Source organism: Triturus cristatus, chromosome 7 (genome assembly GCF_964204655.1).
Source record: "Triturus cristatus chromosome 7, aTriCri1.1, whole genome shotgun sequence".
NCBI classification, from domain to species: domain Eukaryota; kingdom Metazoa; phylum Chordata; class Amphibia; order Caudata; family Salamandridae; genus Triturus; species Triturus cristatus.
The window spans coordinates 1,102,435,670-1,102,453,950 of NC_140590.1; positions in this window are offsets into that span (position 1 = coordinate 1,102,435,670).

Here is an 18,281-nt window from a genome sequence, read left to right on the forward strand (position 1 = left end):
ATTACAATTTGTAAAAAAAAAGAGATGTTGTACTATCTCCCTTGAGGGTCTCTCTTTCGAGACTTGGTTCAGAATTTTCACTCTCTGTTATGGCTTTCAGTGCCAGGGAACCCAGATTACTTTTCCCAGAAATGGTGTCCTTGTGGAAGACCCTCGATCTTGTGGCTGTTGAGGCCCTTGTACGGTTCAGTGCCTAAGTAGTGAAATTATTCTTCAAGATATTAATGATCATTTCAGATGGACTCTGCAGGAGCACTTTTGTCCTCTGAGTGTTTAGTGCCCCTTGTTGAAGAGTGACGTCCAATAGGATTGTGCCCTGTGTAGGGAGCTTCTGAATCTCCGCTCAGACTACAATCTTTTTAGTTTTTGTTGTCTTTGCTAGAGATGTTAGAGTTCTTACTAAATGTTTCTACCATTGATAGAGGAATAATTGGAATGTTTTCAAGGTTAGTAAATATTAGTAAACATGGGCATAGTGCAGTGACCATTTCCGCCTCCTCTTGTGTATGGAATATACATGTATACAGTTTTGTAGTTCTCCATTGATGCCCGCCAATGAGGTTTCCACTTTTAGTGCAGTGTTAGTTGTTTTTTCAAAATAAAGTTTTGTATAGAAAGTACATGTATCATCACGTTTAATGCTGCAGGGAGCTCATACCAATCTGCTGATTCACTTTAAACTCTTTCAACTTCTATAATAATATTGTTTTCTTCTAATGGTTCTAGAAAATCATGAATACAAGATTCTATAATGTCCTCATCTGTTGTCTGATATACACCTGGGTCATCAGGGATTGGTAGGTCGAAGGTAAAACATTTTCTCCAGATCACCTGAAAATACTCATTCATTGTGATTGAGTGGTGGTGGAGATAAAATCGAGGGTGCCTTGAGCCTTGTAGCTCGAATCAAGCTGGCAGCATCACACACTCTTGCATTGCTCTTTAGAAGGTTGGACATGTCAACACTTTTTGTCAATGAGAATGTAGGGCAATGGCATAATTCAATCTATATAAGCCGTGCAAGTTAAATAAGATGTGATCAAGGATTTTTTAAAGATGTCTCACTTGTGTGACTTTGATTGCTGTTTTAATTTGTACGTCCCCCCGCTCACTCTTTTTGTCTTATCTTTTTTATTATATATAGACTGTGCGCCATAAGCGTTAGGCACATGAGAAAAAAGTATATCCTGCTATTTCTCATATAGGCCATTTTGAAGATGCCTATACTGTATATGGTGGTCCTTTATTGCGAGGAATTTTAGATTTATTTGAGGGGGTCCACTTTGATTATGAATAATATGCTGGTGCAGCTCGTTTTAGGCACTCAACTAATTATCTATATTATTTGTGGATTAGCATGACTGGTGATTCATTCCCAACTACTTGGGTCAGTAAATACTCAAAATCTGCTCCTGTTCTCCTCGTGTTGCTAGCTCACATTTTCGTTGATTCGCACGGTCATATGCTCTTGGGGGGTACTTGTAGCAACTGACCTCTAACTAAAGCTTCAATTGAAAATCAATGGTCTGATTAGAGCACCAATTGAAAATTCCTGCTCAATTAACCATTAAAGGATAAGGCCCCTGCGGCTCTGCTCAACCCATCATGCCACAAGCCTAACTGGCACCACCTTCTCGCTGCTGAAGTGCATTGTCACAACACTGAACAGTACAACCCTTGTTCTCGCTTACTGCTGTGGGTTGGGGCATATTCATCTTGTGGGCTCCACTCTGGGCAAGAGCATACTGGATCTCTCAGCACCAGCAAGTGATGTATCTCTGGGGCACAAGCAAAAATGAGGGCATACATTCAATGGTCAACACACATGCCGGAAGCCATGGTTAGCCACAATAAGCATGGTGGCCTCGGGGCATGCATCCAAGTTGCTCAGCTGCTCAAGAAGTTCTTGGGAGCTGAACAGCGGTTTGGTCACAGTTATGCTGCCTATGTACATCTCGGAAGCCCCCAATGCTTTCACCACATCATACCTTTTAGACTGACCATTGGACAGCATGATGCAGAAAATAAATAGTATTATTCAACGATAATCTGAGGGTGTGTAGTGCTCACTTGTTTCATCATCTGTGCTTCAAAGAGAATCCAGCTGCCAAACTAACTTCTTCCATACTGCTACATGGATTTATTTTAGCACTTGGATTTCTCGATGTAGCAAGTTACTTTACACATTATAAATTATTTCTATTGATTTATGATGATCTCTATCATGGATTTTCCACTCGCCGTTTCTTCCTTTAGTTTCACGTTGTAGAATCTTTTTGCTGGAACAGCAGCTCCTCACAGAATAAGACTGTATCAGATACTTCTGGATGAACTACACTCTCTCCTTTTCTGGAAAACAATGCAAGGAAAATAGCAAGGTCGACTGTGCAAGGAGTCCTCAGACACAGAGGTGCCGATTAGGATCCTGGAAAAATGTTCCCCATACGACTCGTATCCGGTCTTTTTACCGTACGAATCGTACAAGTGCCGTACAAACTGCCAAGTACGATTTGCATGGGAAAAACTCCATACGAATCGCATTGGGAATAATTCCCCACATGTCCTCGGGTCGGAAAATGTGTCCGACACGTCCCCGGACGGTTTACTGTACAAACGTGAAAAGTGAAGTCCGACCGCGCAAGTACGATCCATCCCGTGCGTCCGATGTCACAACCGTATGGAAAAACACCGTCCGCACCGAACTCCCATAGCAACCATGGAGACATGTGCCCACATCCACGCCGAACCCCCCCCCAGCCCCCGTATGTACGCGCCGAACCCCCCGTACGTACGAGTCGAACCCCCACCCGTGTATGTACACCTGTGTATGTACGAGTCGAACCCCCACCCGTGTACGTACGAGTCAAACCCCCACCCGTGTATGTACATCCGTGTACGTACGAGTCGAACCTCCACCCGTGTACGTACGAGTCGTACCCCCACCCGTGTACATACGGCACGTACCCCCAGCGCTGGGGGTACGCACCGTACATACACGGGTGGGGGTACGACTCATACGTACACGGGTGGGGGTTCGACTCGTATGTACACGGGTGGGGGTTCGACTCGTACGTACACGGGTAGGGGTTCGACTCATACGTACACGGGTGTACATACACGGGTGGGGGTTTGACTCGTACGTACACGGGTGTACATACACGGGTGGGGGTACGACTCGTACGTACACGGGTGGGGGTTCGACTCGTACGTACACGGGTGTACATACACGGGTGGGGGTTCGCCTCGTACGTACACGGGTGTACATACACGGGGGGTTCGGCGCATACTCACGGGGGCTGGGGGGGGTACGGCGCGTACCGGGCCCCCTAATCTGGTCGTTTCACGGCGTACTTCGTATTTCCGGCACTTTTTGGGTGCCGTAAAAATATTGCCGTCCGGACTGCAGTCGGTTCGATTCGTACTTCCTGGGTCATGAAACGCTGCCTGAAAGCGTCCCGACGTCATGTCGGAGCATTCCCAGATCACATTCGTATGTATATTTTCGTCGGTCGGTGTTTTGTACGACTCGTACGGAAATGGTGTTTCCGTGCGAATCGTACTTCCATGTTTGTAATGTTTTTGTCCAGGGTACGAGTGGACAGAGAAAACGCTCCGACTGACGGTTCGTACCCGGTTTTTCCAGGATCCTAATCGGCACCAGAGTGGCTTGAGCTCCTGGACAAACATAACAATGACCTCCGCAAGGCCTGGAAAAAATGTTTAGTTTCTTCAAATTGTCATATGATTGGCATTGGTACCAATATTGGCTCAAGCAGCTAACCTGTATTCAACAGCGGCATGCTAGTGTTGTGATCACCAGCATGGCGACATTTTACATTTGATATAGTCCTGCTCCTCTCTAGAGACATTTTGGCAATTATTCCAGGTACAATGAATGCTTGCAATGGCCTCACTTTGTGACACTCCCTCACACTGATATTTTTTGATGACACATTGAAAGTGGCGGGTCTTGACAATTACTAGAAGAATTGAATAAGACACAGCACCTGGAGAAGCTTCAATGGCTATCCTTCACACTGGAAGCAGGCACATCCCCATTCTCAATAAGACTTAATACAAAACATGGCGATGAACAGGTTGTCTTCCGCCTTTTGGATCAAACCCACTTTTTTGAAATAATTATGTCTCCTTTGATCTCAAAGGTGTCCACTCCCTCTTAATCTCCCAGATATGTTGACCACTTGGTTATTTCTTCTTTTTTCTTTTCTCTGTCTATTGGTCTCTTCCTTTCATCCTCTCCTCTCCTCTCCTTTCCTTTTCTTTTTCCATGCACCTATCTTCATTTACCTTATGCAGACTTAGCTCCATTTGAATATATTATTAGATTTGTTTAATTATATGTCTTGTTGACAACATGGACTCCCTTTATGGATGTTATACAGTGATTCATTATAGACTGGTCTGATATTTTTGCTCATAGGTTAGTGTATATGTAATGACCATTCAATAGAGGAAATTAACATTTTGTTGTGCTCTGAATGGGTTTGTAATGTTGCATCTTCCCAGCCAAGGCGTTTGTGTGGACTGATGTGTGCTTGGAGAGCTGAAGGACCATACACATAACTGCAATGGGCCACTGCTGCACTTTGCATGATATATACTCTTGTAATGCGTAGCTTCAGTATCATTTCTTTTCATATTGAACAAGATCTCCATGTGAAATTCATAATAGTGCACATAATACAATGTATTAAGCTGAATGTTCATGGCACAGGAATATGATGTAGGGCAAACCCAACATCATCAAAGATAATTTTGCAGTCAGTGTACAGAGCAGCATCATCCATCACATCTCTGACCTAAGTAGTAGGAACACATCCTAACAAATGTGGCTGTGATTTCACCCTGGGACTCATAGGCACATAGAAAACCATGGACATGTCAAGATTGAGATTTCAGTATGCTACAGACATCATGTAGAACTTACCTCCTCTTCTGGTGTGCCATAGAGCTGGCCATACAGGAGAAGGACCTCTCCAACCAGTGTCTCCAGCTCTCTTCTGCATGGCCTGGCATGGTTGCTCCCAGAGGTGGCACACAGCAGCTGATGGAGAGGAGGTGTTAATGGCAGTAGTGACAGTAGGCATGTGATTGTTTTTTTCTAATCCTGTTGTATATGCCATTTGCTTGCATTGATAACATAACCCCACGTTACCCTAAGGCAGACTGCCATGTAAATAACCACATAATGTGCATTCAGCAACCGCCAGCAAGCAGAACCTTTGATATGTCCTTTTCGGAAGATCAGGCTTCTGCCATGTTAGCGGTTGTATTTACAGTGTTGCTGACAGCATTTTAAAAGTTTGCCCAGCCTGTATTTGAAATGCTGAAGTGCTTCACCATCCACCACAAATGAGTGCTGAGATGACTTTTTAAATGCTCCGTACCCATGTAATGCTCTGTACACTATTTCATCTGTGTATGGCATTACTGTCCTCATATGTACAATGTATAAGGTGATATGTTCATTGTGTTTGCCAATTACACGTGTAATACACACCTCACTATACTGCAGATCTTTGAAGGCTTGAGAATAACTGGTGGATGAGTCAGATTTGACATTTATGTTGTCACATGTTTAGTGCTTCATGATGCATAAATGTGCAAACACATGACTTTGGCCCTACCGGTCACATATACTTAACTGTGCACACTGAGACAAATACTTTTTATTTTTACTCCTCACACAGGCACCCTGGGAGAGGGAAGAGATGCCAGCCTCCAGTGTTCCACCCATTTTAAGACCTTTGCACTTTGGAAGAATGTCCATCATACAGAATTTCAGATTGAATTAGCAAACAATCCTAGATCTCTCTCATAAATTTGAGTCTGACCTTCTGCTTCACATGAGTAATCCTATGTCACTTTCACAATTAGTTAAATTCATGTCAGTTTTGCAATGTTTGGCCACAGGTTGTTTGCAATTCACTGTTGCTCTTTCTGGGGAAATGTTACAACCTATGTTCAGCAGGGTCCTCACAGATGTGCTAGCAGCACTATTGCGATACGTGGCACGCTACATCTAGTTCCCCAGATGTGAGGATTTAGCCACTGTGAAGGGGGATTTCTATAGATATGGTCACATTCCACATGTAATTGGATTGATTGATGACACATATAATAGTTTAGTATCACCACACAACCGGGAGCAAGTGTACCGGAATATGAAGCACTTCCATTCTATTAACATGCAAGTTGTATGTTTAGCAGGTTAATACATCATATTTAGCAGATGTTTACATCTCAAACATTTGTGCCTGGTCCTGGCATCTGTGCATGATGGCTTCGTACTGTGGAAAAGCAACTACTACCATAGAGGACCTGGCATGTAGGTAAGTGTAACGTATTTCAATTTTTTTTAGGGGGGTCAGTTACTATGATTTGATTGTGTGATACAACATGCTGTCCTTCTATCTATCTCCCATCTAAGAGACTCAGTGTATCCAGACGGATATCGTTATTGGCCCTAGTGAGAAATCCTACAATGCCTGAGGAAGTCCGCTTTGATTGGAAACATGGAAGAACACAGTGGGGAGTAGAGTGGCTTTTGGGTTTCTAAAAGCCAGATTTGTATGCCTGGACAAAACTGGGGGAGCACTTCTCTACTCAACCAGGAAGGTGTGTCAGATCACCATGACCTGCTACATCCTTCACAACATTGCCTTGTGACAGAACTTAACTTACATTGGAGACGATGCAGACTCACTTGGTGGGGACCCTGAAATGCCAAATGAAGATGATGATAGCGGTGAAGACGAAGTAGAAAATTTGCATCCAAACCTACTTCGCCAGAGTGTAAGTATGGTTTGAGATGTGATGAAAGAGCAATCTAGGCAATCTAGGCGATGTTCTGAGGATGATTTTTAAGCTAGTAACTTGAACTATGTAGATCTGGAAACATATTGGGAATGGTGTATGTTTTGGTAGTGCATCTTTGTACTGTTGTTGATCTTATTTAGGACTGTGTTCTGTAGAATTTGTCTTTGTCATATTCGTCATATGTATGTTTGTACGGCTAATATCTTTCTGTCGGTATGTTTTAGGTTACTTTGCCATGTCTTCTTTATTTGGACATTTCAGAGTTGTGAAATCAGTAGGTATATGTTGCTGGTCAGCTGTACAAAGTGGACATGGATTGTTTCTGTGAATGTGTGTCACAAAGTTTGGGTGTACAAAGCTGCTACCAAGACAGCTTGCACAGGACAGGATGGAAGTTACCTTACCTCCTTTAGACTAGTTTCTTGTTGTGCATTTTTCCTAATGCAATATGTGTGCAATCATGTGATCCAAGAATGTGTTGGGTTGTGCCCACATCATTCTATCCAGCTTTCACATTGACTGTTTCCTTATTGCCTTTGAACTGGATGTAATTTTTGCTGTGTCTCCTCATCGTAGGTGAAAGCACTAGTAGCACTACACTGACATTTGTTTGTGACATTCCACCAGATGCAAGCAACACTGGATTGAATTGAACTTGTGGTCATAAAGTGTTGTACTGACATGTGTGTTTAAATGTTTAATTCAAGATTATATTCTTTTGTGAGGTAGGCAAGATAGCTCCAGCTGATGACATCCAGCCAATATGTGTTGCCTACTGTGTGTAATCTTGAAAGATGTATGGTATGTTATGTTTTCTTAGCTTGTAAAGCGTGACAGCTGCCCCAGCAAGGGGGCGTCCCGACGCTAATGCAGGAAAGACAAACACAGCAGAGAGCCCGCCAGAAAAACTAAGGGGCAGGGAAAAGATAGGTCTTAATGGCCTTTCTAAAAGCCAAGTAGTTGTCAAGGCCACGGATCTGCACAGGGAGCGAGTTCCAAAGGGTGGCGGCTCTGTAGAGAAAGGAGCGGCCGCCAGACCGAACTCTACAGGGTCGGGGAACCACCACCAAATGCTGACCCTGTGAGCGAAGATGTCGCGAGGGAACATAAGGCAGCAAGACATCTGCCAGAATGGGAGGCGAGGCCAATTTCAAAACCTTGAATGCGATGCATAAGACTTTAAATTCAATGCGTCTGGCTACAGGTAGTCTAATGCTATTCGCCAGTGCAGACGGCGAATAGCATTAGACACAGAGCAGTATTTGCGGAGACCTAGAAGTGTTCTGGCGGCTGCATTCTGTGCCCTTTGCAGCCTCAGGACCTACGCCTTGTTGAACCCTAAATAAAGGGAGCAGGCATAGTCAAGTCTAGATAAGACCGTCGCCTGAATGATGACCAGACGCGTAGAGGCGTCAAAAAGACCTAACAGTGGTCTAAGCCCCCGAAGGAGTCCAAAACATGTCCCAGCCGTTTATTTCATTTGGACTTGATAGTTCAAAGAGGAATCAAGCCATACCCTGAGGTTTTTTACTACCTGTTTAGGGGAAGGGGGCTTGCTGAGGCTAGTTGGCCACCAGAGATCACTCCACCGACCATGGTCCCTACCCACTAACAATACCTCAGATTTATTAGAGTTCAGTTGGAGGCAGTTGTTGTTCATCCACTCGGCCACTGCTGCAAGGTCCCCCTGAAACTTAAGGCCGTCCTGCTCGGAGTTCTTAGAGAGTGCCACCACCAACTGAGTATTGTCAGCATAGGAGACCATGGTCATACCTCTACTGCTGGGAACTGCTGCTACAGGCTGAACATACATGTTGAACAATAGGGGGCTGAGGGAGGAGCCCTGAGGCACCCCTTGTTTAACTGGATGTTTGCCAGAGGCAAACGGGGGGGCAATAACCGTAAATTACCTCTCATGGAGAAATGAGCCTAGCCAATCCAAAGCTGAGTCAAAAATTCCAGCCTCTGCAAGGCGTCTCAGCATTATGTCATGCGACACCGTGTCGAATGCGGCGTTCAGATCTAACAAAATCAGTGCCGATGTTCGACCCTCATCAGCAGCTGACCAACGATGTTTTGTAATTGCTAAAAGTACTGACTCCGTGCTATGGCCTGGCCTGAAACCATTCTGAGAAGAATCCAGAAGATTATTAGCGGTCAGATACTCTGATAGAATGGAATTCACATAGGTCTCTGTGATTTTGGCTGCCCATGGAAGCAGAGAAATGGGGCTATAGTTCTCTGGTCTGTCTGGGTCAAGGGAAGGTTTCTTCAGTAAAGGAATCACATTAGCCTGTTTCCAGGCCTGGGGCACTACAGCTGTTCTAAGAGAACAATTAATCAACTGATTCAGAGGCGGTAGAATTGTCGACAGTACCTTCTTAAACTGGTCAGGTTTAAGTGGGTCGGCATGAGAACCTGACTTGATCTTATAGCAGAGAGCAGAGAGTTGATCAGCCGTGACAGGCAGAAACGTGTGGAGGGTGTTGGCCAGTTGACAGCTACGTGGCTCCAGCGTGATGCTATTGTTGGACGGAAACGACTGATAAATGGAGTCCACCTTTTCTACAAAAAAAGGGCAAGATCAGAACACTGCTTGTTGGACTTAATGGCAGACCCAGGTGTAGTTTGTTTAGATTGCAGACTGGCCAGAATAGAGAAAGTACTCTTGGAAGGATTGGCGCTCTCACGTATTTGATTGGAAATAAAAACAGCGAGTGCCCTATAAATGTCCTTATGGTAGCTCTTAATTGCTGCCCGATAGATGACTTTGGCCGTAGAGCAGAAGTCTCTTCTCCGTATCCTTTCTAGTCTCTTGCAACCCTTGTGCATATCAGCCAATTCAGTCTTGAACCAAGGTCGTGATTTGGTTTTGCGGATGGCTGAGCACTTCATAGGGATTAAACTATCTAAAGGGTGCTCTATCCACTGCGAGAATGCTTTATAGGCTTCGTTGGAATCTTCTGCCAGATTCGGGTGAGTAGCTGAGAGGCAGGCCTCCAGACTGTCCCAATTGAGTTTGTGGCACGGCTGTTTCCAGATGGAGGACTGACCCTCAGTCCGAAAAGGAGTGACATCATGAAGGGACATAGAAACCAGAAAATGGTTTATTCAACCTAACCTGAGCGGTGTATGCATTGTGATGTGGGATATATTAGTAAAAACTGGATTTAATAGATGCCCTGCAAAATGGGTAGGGCCCAATACTAGCTGAATCAATTGGCAGGCTGCTAGGTCAGCCATAAAATTCCCCATATCAGTGTCCTCTACTTTATCCAAGTGAAGGTTCAGAACCCCCAAGATAGTAAAGTTAGCGGTGTCGACTGCTAGAGTACTAACCATGTCTACCAAGGCTTCCCTGAAGCCAAGGGACGGTCCTGGAGGCCTGTATATCAAGATCCCAGACAAGGTTTAGGTGGGGCTCAAGGTGACCTGAAAAAGGGCACTCTCACAGCCAATGATCCTCTGTTTAGTAAAAGAGCATGCATAGCCTGATTTAAAAATCATCGTATACCCCCACCTCTAGCAGTTCTATTAACTGAAAGAAAATTGTACCCCAAAGGAAGTGCAAGGCCAGGTTCAGCGGTCATGTCATCTGAGAGCCATGTTTCGGTCAAAAAAAGGACGTCAGGAGAGGCCTCCTCTAACAAATCCAGAACATCCGCATGATGTTTATCTAGAGAGCGACAGTTAAGACTAAATATGCTCGCATATATTTTTTGATCTGGGTAGGGGAAGTAAGATAGTGGAGTTAGTGTAGCTTGAAATCTGCATTGCAGGCAGCTAAAAGGGCCTTCAGGAACGAGCCTGCCAGCCAGACAGCAGTCACTCCCCGACTTCCTAACGTTCCACAGCTCCTCCCGAGTATAGATAACCGTATCTCTATCAAAACCGGCAACATGTCTGGCATCTCGCGTCGAACTGGTGCGGACGGGTGCAGACGGGCTTGCCTTTGGCGCGCCCGCTACGTGTGTCTGCTGCGCGACGGCACCATAGGTCTCATTTTATAGGTGTGCCCAACTAAAGACTAGTCAGCCCCTTCCAAAATGGCCCCCGCACATGAACCGCAAGTGAGGAAACGAAGGAAAAATATGGCCAGGAACTCCCTCCACAACAATCAGCATGGGCTGCGGTGGACCGAGGAGAATGGTGGCATAGAAAAGGTAGGTCTTGTTTTAAAAGCCAGAGAATAACAATGCGCAGGTTAAAAACGTTATATCACACACACCAAAAGAAAAAAGCAGGAACAGACAAACAGCGTGCTCGCACTACAACTGACTGGGGCAGACTCCGTGTCAGCTTTCCATGCGCGACGGCGCCATAGGTCTCTTTTTATAGGTGTGCCCAACTAAAGACTAGTCAGCCCCTTCCAAAATGGCCCCGCACATGAACCGGAAGTGGGGAAACAAAGGAAATATATCGCCAGGAACTCCCTCCACAACAATTAGCACGGGCTGCGGTGGACCGAGGAGAATGGTGGCATAGAAAAGGTAGGTCTTGTTTTAAAAGTCAGAGAATAACAATGCGCAGGTTAAAAACGTTATATCACACACACCAAAAGAAAAAAGCAGGAACAGACAAAAAGCGTGCTCGCACTACAACTGACAGGGACAGACTCCGTGTCAGCTTTCCATGTGCACCGTCACCCTAGGTCTCTTTTTATAGGTGTGCCCAACTAAAGACTAGTCAGCCCCTTCCAAAAAGGCCCCCGCACATGAACCGGAAGTGGGAAAACTAAGGAAAATTATCGGCAGGAACTCCCTCCACAACAATCAGCATGGGCTGTGGTGGACCGAGGAGAATGGTGGCATAGAAAAGGTAGGTCATGTTTTAAAAGCCAGAGAATAACAATGCACAGGTTAAAAACGTTATATCACACACACCAAAAGCAAAAAGCAGGAACAGACAAACAGCGTGCTCGCACTACAACTTACTGGGACAGACTCCGTGTCAGCTTTCCATGCGCGACGGCGCCATAGGTCTCTTTTTATAGGTGTGCCCAACTAAAGATTAGTCAGCCCCTTCCAAAATGGCCCCCGCACATGAACCGGAAGTGGGGAAACAAAGGAAAAATATCGGCAGGAACTCCCTCCACAACAATTAGCATGGGCTGCGGTGGAACGAGGAGAATGGTGGCATAGAAAAGGTAGGTCTTGTTTTAAAAGCCAGTGAATAACAATGCGCAGGTTAAAAACGTTATATCACACACACCAAAAGAGAAAAGCAGGAACGGACAAACAGCGTGCTCGCACTACAACTGACAGGGACAGACTCCGTGTCAGCTTTCCATGCGCGACGGCGCCATAGGTCTCTTTTTATAGGTGTGCCCAACTAAAGACTAGTCAGCCCCTTCCAAAATGGCCCCCGCACATGAACCGGAAGAGGGGAAACGAAGTAAAAAAATCAGCAGGAACTCCCTTCACATCAATCCCCTCCTGACATGTAGTGAAATTCTGCAAGTGAATATGTGTGTCAGGATCCAGTCCCAGTAAGTGCCTATCTGACTCTCTCTTTCTCTGCCTTTGGCCCACCAGAGAATTACAAGCCCCAGAAGGCCCGGCGGAAGAAGGAGGAAGAGTAAGGGCATAAGAGGGACTGCCGCACGTCTACTGGCGTGTGTAATTTTTTGTGTTTTCCTTTTTGCTCCTTGGAGGTCTCTCATGGCAGTGGTTGGCCTTACCAGCAAAGTAGGAGCTTGTGCGGGCGCCTTGTGGATATTCTGGATTTTGGCAGCAGCGCTCTGAGTGCTGGAACTCAGATACCAGCACAGCAGCAGTGGAAGAACAGGGGGGTCCGCTCTTCCCTGAGCTTGTCTCCCTCCTTTCCTGGATCATTCAGCGGGACCGCTGATTGAAGTTCATCTTGAGGAAGGCGAACCGCATTTTGTACAGCTGGGTCAGCTGTAAATACCTTGTTTGGATTAAGGTTTCTCCGGGACCTCACTTCTTAGCTGTAGGAAACATTCTCTTTTCTGCTTGGTTCACGGAGGAGAACTGTACTTCCAGGTAGGAAGCTTTCACCTTTCATTTTTTGAATGTGTACGGCTCCATGAGAAGGATTTTTACTATGGACTTTGGATATTCTGTGTACATTCACTTTTGGTTCTAGTACTTTCAGATTTCACTTCTATTTGCGATTGGCTGGGAGCTTTTCTTTACTTGCTATGAGAAACAATAGCAGTCTTTGATTACTTTCTATGACACAAATCTGCAACCACTGTTCTAATTTTGATCCTGCCTGATTCTAGGCTGAAAAGAGACATTCTTTTGTGATATTGTCTTTTGGTATGTATGAGTGTTTGTGAGTATATATGAGAGAGATTGGATGAACTAAGAAGAGTCTGTAAATCTTTCTTGTGTTTATGTATTGTAGGTATGGTAGCCAGGAAGATTGCCAAAGTTGTGAGTTCAAGGTAAGGTGTGGAGCAACACAACCTCAATTGAGGTAGAGCCCTGAGGGCATATGTATCAAATTCTCTATTTGCTATTCTCAAATAGCGATTTTTTGAGAATCGCTATTTGGAAATCGCAAACAAGATGTAAGTAAAAATTCGCAAATTGTTAGCGATTCCTTGGCATTCCTTAATTGCGATTAGCAAATTGCGAATCGCAATTAAGGAATACCTTCCCATTCATTCCTATGGGCCAGGAGGCCCATAGGATTGACGAATGGGAAGACATTCTCAATTAGCGATTCACAATTACAGAATCGCAAATTGAGAATAATTTCAAGGGTGCAAGGGTGTCATAAGGACACCCTGATGCACCCCTCAAATGAGCATGTGTGCGCATGTGTGCGCACGTGGCACACATACATGCCCTAAGGGCATGTATGTGCACCACATGGCACTTTGAAAAATGCCAAAAAGTGCGTCTTTCAAAGAAATCGCAAATTACCACCAACTTGAATTGCATTTAAGGAATCACAATTTGCAATTCCTTAAATGCAATCGCAAAATAGAGAATCGCAAATTTGCGATTCTCTAATTTGCGATGCCCTTTTGGGATGGTCGCCCTAATCCTCTGTGATTATATAATCAGAGTTGGGGATGTCAAAAGGTGGACATCTTTGAGCATCACCCAGACACTGCGCAGTTCGTATCTCATGATTCATGAGAGTTTGACAATGTGTTCAATGACCCTGCAGAACAGTGTAATGAGGACATAAATGGGCAATTGTTATTCATAATAGACTACATTTCCAAATTGCTAGTGTCCAAACTCCAACATACTCCTTACATCAGATAGGGAATAGTGGGCAGGAACAGTCAACACATTGAATGTGTATCACACACAGAAAGACATTAGGTACAAAGGGTTTTGCTGGCAACATTTGCTCCTGAAGTCTTACATGGAGGGCCCCTCTTTCTGACTGAGGTGGGGTCAGGAGCTGCTGAGTCTGGGGCACTTGTAGGTTTATTCTCCTCAGTCAGGATCTTCCTTCCTGTGGCTGGAGCAGATGTTGATGCTCTGGATGTACTAGGCCCGCAGGTATAAAAGTCCTCCAGAGATCGGTGTTTCTGTCCCACAGAAGCCCTACATGGGAGGCCACCTCAGTGTGGAGGCCAGCCACCTCGATGCAGACCCCAGCCATCTCAGTACATAGTTTTGCAACATCAATGTAGATTCTGCCCACCTTGGTCTGGATTCTGGCAACCTCTTGGTTTGTGGTATTCTGCAGCTCCTTCAATTCCTGCACTTCTGTGATGATCTGGCCCAACAGAGTGTGTGAGACATGATAGAGTTCTAGGACATGTGGGATGGCTGCCTGGGAGCGCGTAGCCTTACTGGGTTCACAGTTCTCGACGTTGACTACTTCAGGAGCATTGACATCACTGAGGGCTTCTTCTTCCTGGGATGGAGAGTAACTCTGTTGGCTTTCCTGCCTCTACTCAGATGCAGTGGTGGATTGACCAGTGGGGAAATGAAGAACATAGTTAATGGTAGAGTTGAGGTATGTACATCCACGTTGTTTGTTGTCAGGTTAATTCTGGAATTATAGTGATTACTTTAATAAGCAATTTGAAAGGATTTGTATTTGGTTACCAGGCATTAGGTGACTTTCAATCTATGCATCTGATTTCATCAACTCATTGGATACAATGCTATATGTTCTTTTGGGTTTAGGGAAAGACATGACATTGCCAACACTCAGCCACCCACACACTGTAGTCATAAAATGTGTATTTGACCATTCCAGAGCAATTTTCTGTAGAATTCGGGAAAACAGGGAGGTTGGTTGTTTAAGTGGCATTGTTCATCCTGTTATGAGTCTTTAGTCAAGGGGTCACCTGGCACTGCAAATGAGCTGTATGTCATTCATGGTTGACATATATTAGGGGTACTCAGCTGTTATGGCTTAACTCAGGCCATCAAAAATTTGAGTTGATGTGTCCAGGACAACATCAAGCAAAGAGTTCACATGTGCATTTGTGAAGAACATTGTCTGTACTTTCCACATTTTCTGAGGAGTATATACTTGGTTGGAGTTGGAGTGGCAAGGTCTCATGGTAGTTGTAGTCAGTTCTATTTCACTTTTGCAACAGTTGAGAAGAAATAAGCTGCCTGACTAGTGTGGATCAGCAGCAAGATGACTGACAAGTGAGTAGGGTGAATGGCAGTCTAGCATCTTGGTTAGAGTTGGAGTGAGAAAGCCTCATGGTAGCAGTGTTAGTATTTTGATCTCTATTTACCAGCACTTGGAAAAGATAAGCTGCCTGTCTACTGTAGATCAGTAGCAAGTTGGCCAACAAGTGAGAAGGGTTAAAAACAGTTCAGCATCTTGGTCAGAGTTGGAGTGAGAAGGCCTCATGGTAGCAGTGGTAGTTCTTCGATCTCTATTTACCAAATTTTGGAAAATATAAGCCCCCTGTCTTGTGTAGATCAGTAGCAAGTTGGCCAACAGGTGAGAAGGGTCAAAATCAGTATAGCATCTTGATAAGAGTTGGGTGACAAGGCCTCATAGTAGTTGTAGTCACTTCAACAATACTTGACAAACGGTCAGTATACCAAAACAGTTGCTAACACGCATTCAGGATGGACCATACATTTACATTTTCAAACATATCATGGGTCCTGGAAAATATTTTAATGGAAAGGCACTTATAGACCGTATTGTGTCATGTCCTGGATTTGGATAAATGTGGTATAATTTGCAAGAATACACATTGCCACAGACAAAGCAATATCTCAGATACTTTCTATGTTGCATGTCATGAAAGAAGATGGAGAAGACAATAGCAAAGGCAGAGCTGATAGCAATCAGGACATTATGATATTGCGGCATTTGCTGAAGTGTAACTTCTCAGAGTCCACTCCCCAGGTATACCAGACAAGCCCTCAGTATATAGGTTGTCCAAGACCTTCTCCTCCAAGGATAAGAGTTTCAATGGTGTGTTGGGAGGGCCACTGCCAGTCCTCTGTGCTGCCAGCTGGTGGGTGTTGTACTTGCTGCGCACCTTCTGCCTGCGGTTGTTCTCTTCCTCATGTCTTCCAGTGTGCGCAGGGTGCTGCCAACAGCATTCATTCTGTTGACTATCCTGTGCAAGACTTGGACAAATGTGGGGCCCTACTCTGAGGATTTCATCCACCATGACTGTTAACTCTTCCTCTGTGAGGGAGGTTTCTTTTGCCTGGCGTGGTGAATAGGATGATCTGAGTGGGTATTTGACTTGTTTAACTAGGGAAATGGGTGTATTTGTGTCCAAAATAAATATGGAGATGGTAGAGAGTGATTAAGGGGAAGATCTAAAAAAAAGGTACCCTATTCTGAAAAATCATTGCCTGGTGCATATGATGGTGCCTGTCCTCTGGCCCACAGTTGTGAATCAAAGGATGCTGGTAAGGGATAGTGTTTGTTTTATAGTGTGATTTAAATTTGTGTCTACTTGCTAATGCACATCACATGTGTATTTTTTAAAAGCATCCAATGGTCACAGTTGGGGTGAATTGTTTTGTGTGTACCGTGGTGGAGGGTACCATCGGTGCACCTCTGTCTGTAGAGCCCCACTGTGAGACTGCCATTATGACTGTGTAGTCATAATTTGCTCGGCGCCTGGTCCACGGGACTGGCCGCATCTGTGGACACATCACCAACATTATGCACTCCTGCAGGTCCACTGGGTAGACCGTTGTGCGGGCAGTCTGGTGTTCAGACTGCACAACTCGCAATATGGCAGTAGGTTGAGTGCCGTCATATCAGTGGTGTGGATAATGCGGATGCAGTTCTCAGGTAGTTTGACCACCAAACTCGTAATCAAGCCCTTAGTATAGAACTGGCTCGAAGGGATGGATGAATTATTTGTCAACTTTCGTGGTGCCTTAGACACATTTAACACAGTGAAGAAAGTTTCTAAGACTGAACTAAAAAGATCTTTAAAATAGAGAACATTCATTTTTGTCTGAAACACTTCTAAAGCATCTTGCAACCAGTTTGTTAGTTTATCACTCTCAACATCCTTCCAGACATAGACGTCATCTGAAAGGCATCTTAATTCAAATTGAGATATGATGATGACCATCACCTTCAGTAATGTATAGCTGACAATGGTCACTCCATAAATAAGGTCAGATTTCAAAATATGTAATAAGAATATTACAAAAATATTGAACAAAATCATAATACAACAATGAATACTGCAAACCTCTTTGCCAGTTAAAATGAATGATTTTCAATTTATGAAATCTTCAATTAACTATACCCATATTTTACACAAAGGTTCAAGTTAACAAGTGGATATTGCAACCACAACACTTGGTAGTTGGAAGAGTAGGCACCGTAAATCCTCAATAGCATCTAATTCCAGAAATCCTACTTTCCAATAAGCTAGAGATGTAATTCTTGTGTTACAGTCAGGCGCTATAATTAAAACTGATTTTGGATACTGATCTAGCAATTTCAGTAATACTGCTTGTCAATTATGCAAAGAATCTACACAATTAATTGTGGGACCATAATAAACATTACAGAGATAGAATTTATACAAAAGTTTCTCTAACTCCAAAGGTACACATGCAAACCATAATGTATGGTAAAGTGGCTAACAACTGTTTGGCTTTACAACAAGATGGATAAACCCATTGGTTTGGGCTCTTGCTGAAGAAGTAGCAGGGCAACAAAAGACCAAATAATTGTCTAGATCAAAATCCTTAGCTAAACATGTATACAAACATTTAATGCATCGTTAAAGTTATCACCAAGGATTGCCCAATGTAAGGAGATCTTATATCCCAGACCCAATCCAACTATATAACTTCCAGAAGTTATCTAGAACACTGAGTGCTAACTAGTCAGTTGGAGAACCAAGACAAGGTTTTTTTTTTTCAGTGTAAAATTCTCCATACTGGCCACATTCTTTACTTTCTCCTTTACTTGTCTATGGCCCTTCAAAGTAACTACTGTGAAAAGTTAACTTCCCAGGAAAAGTAAACTGAGATGAGGCA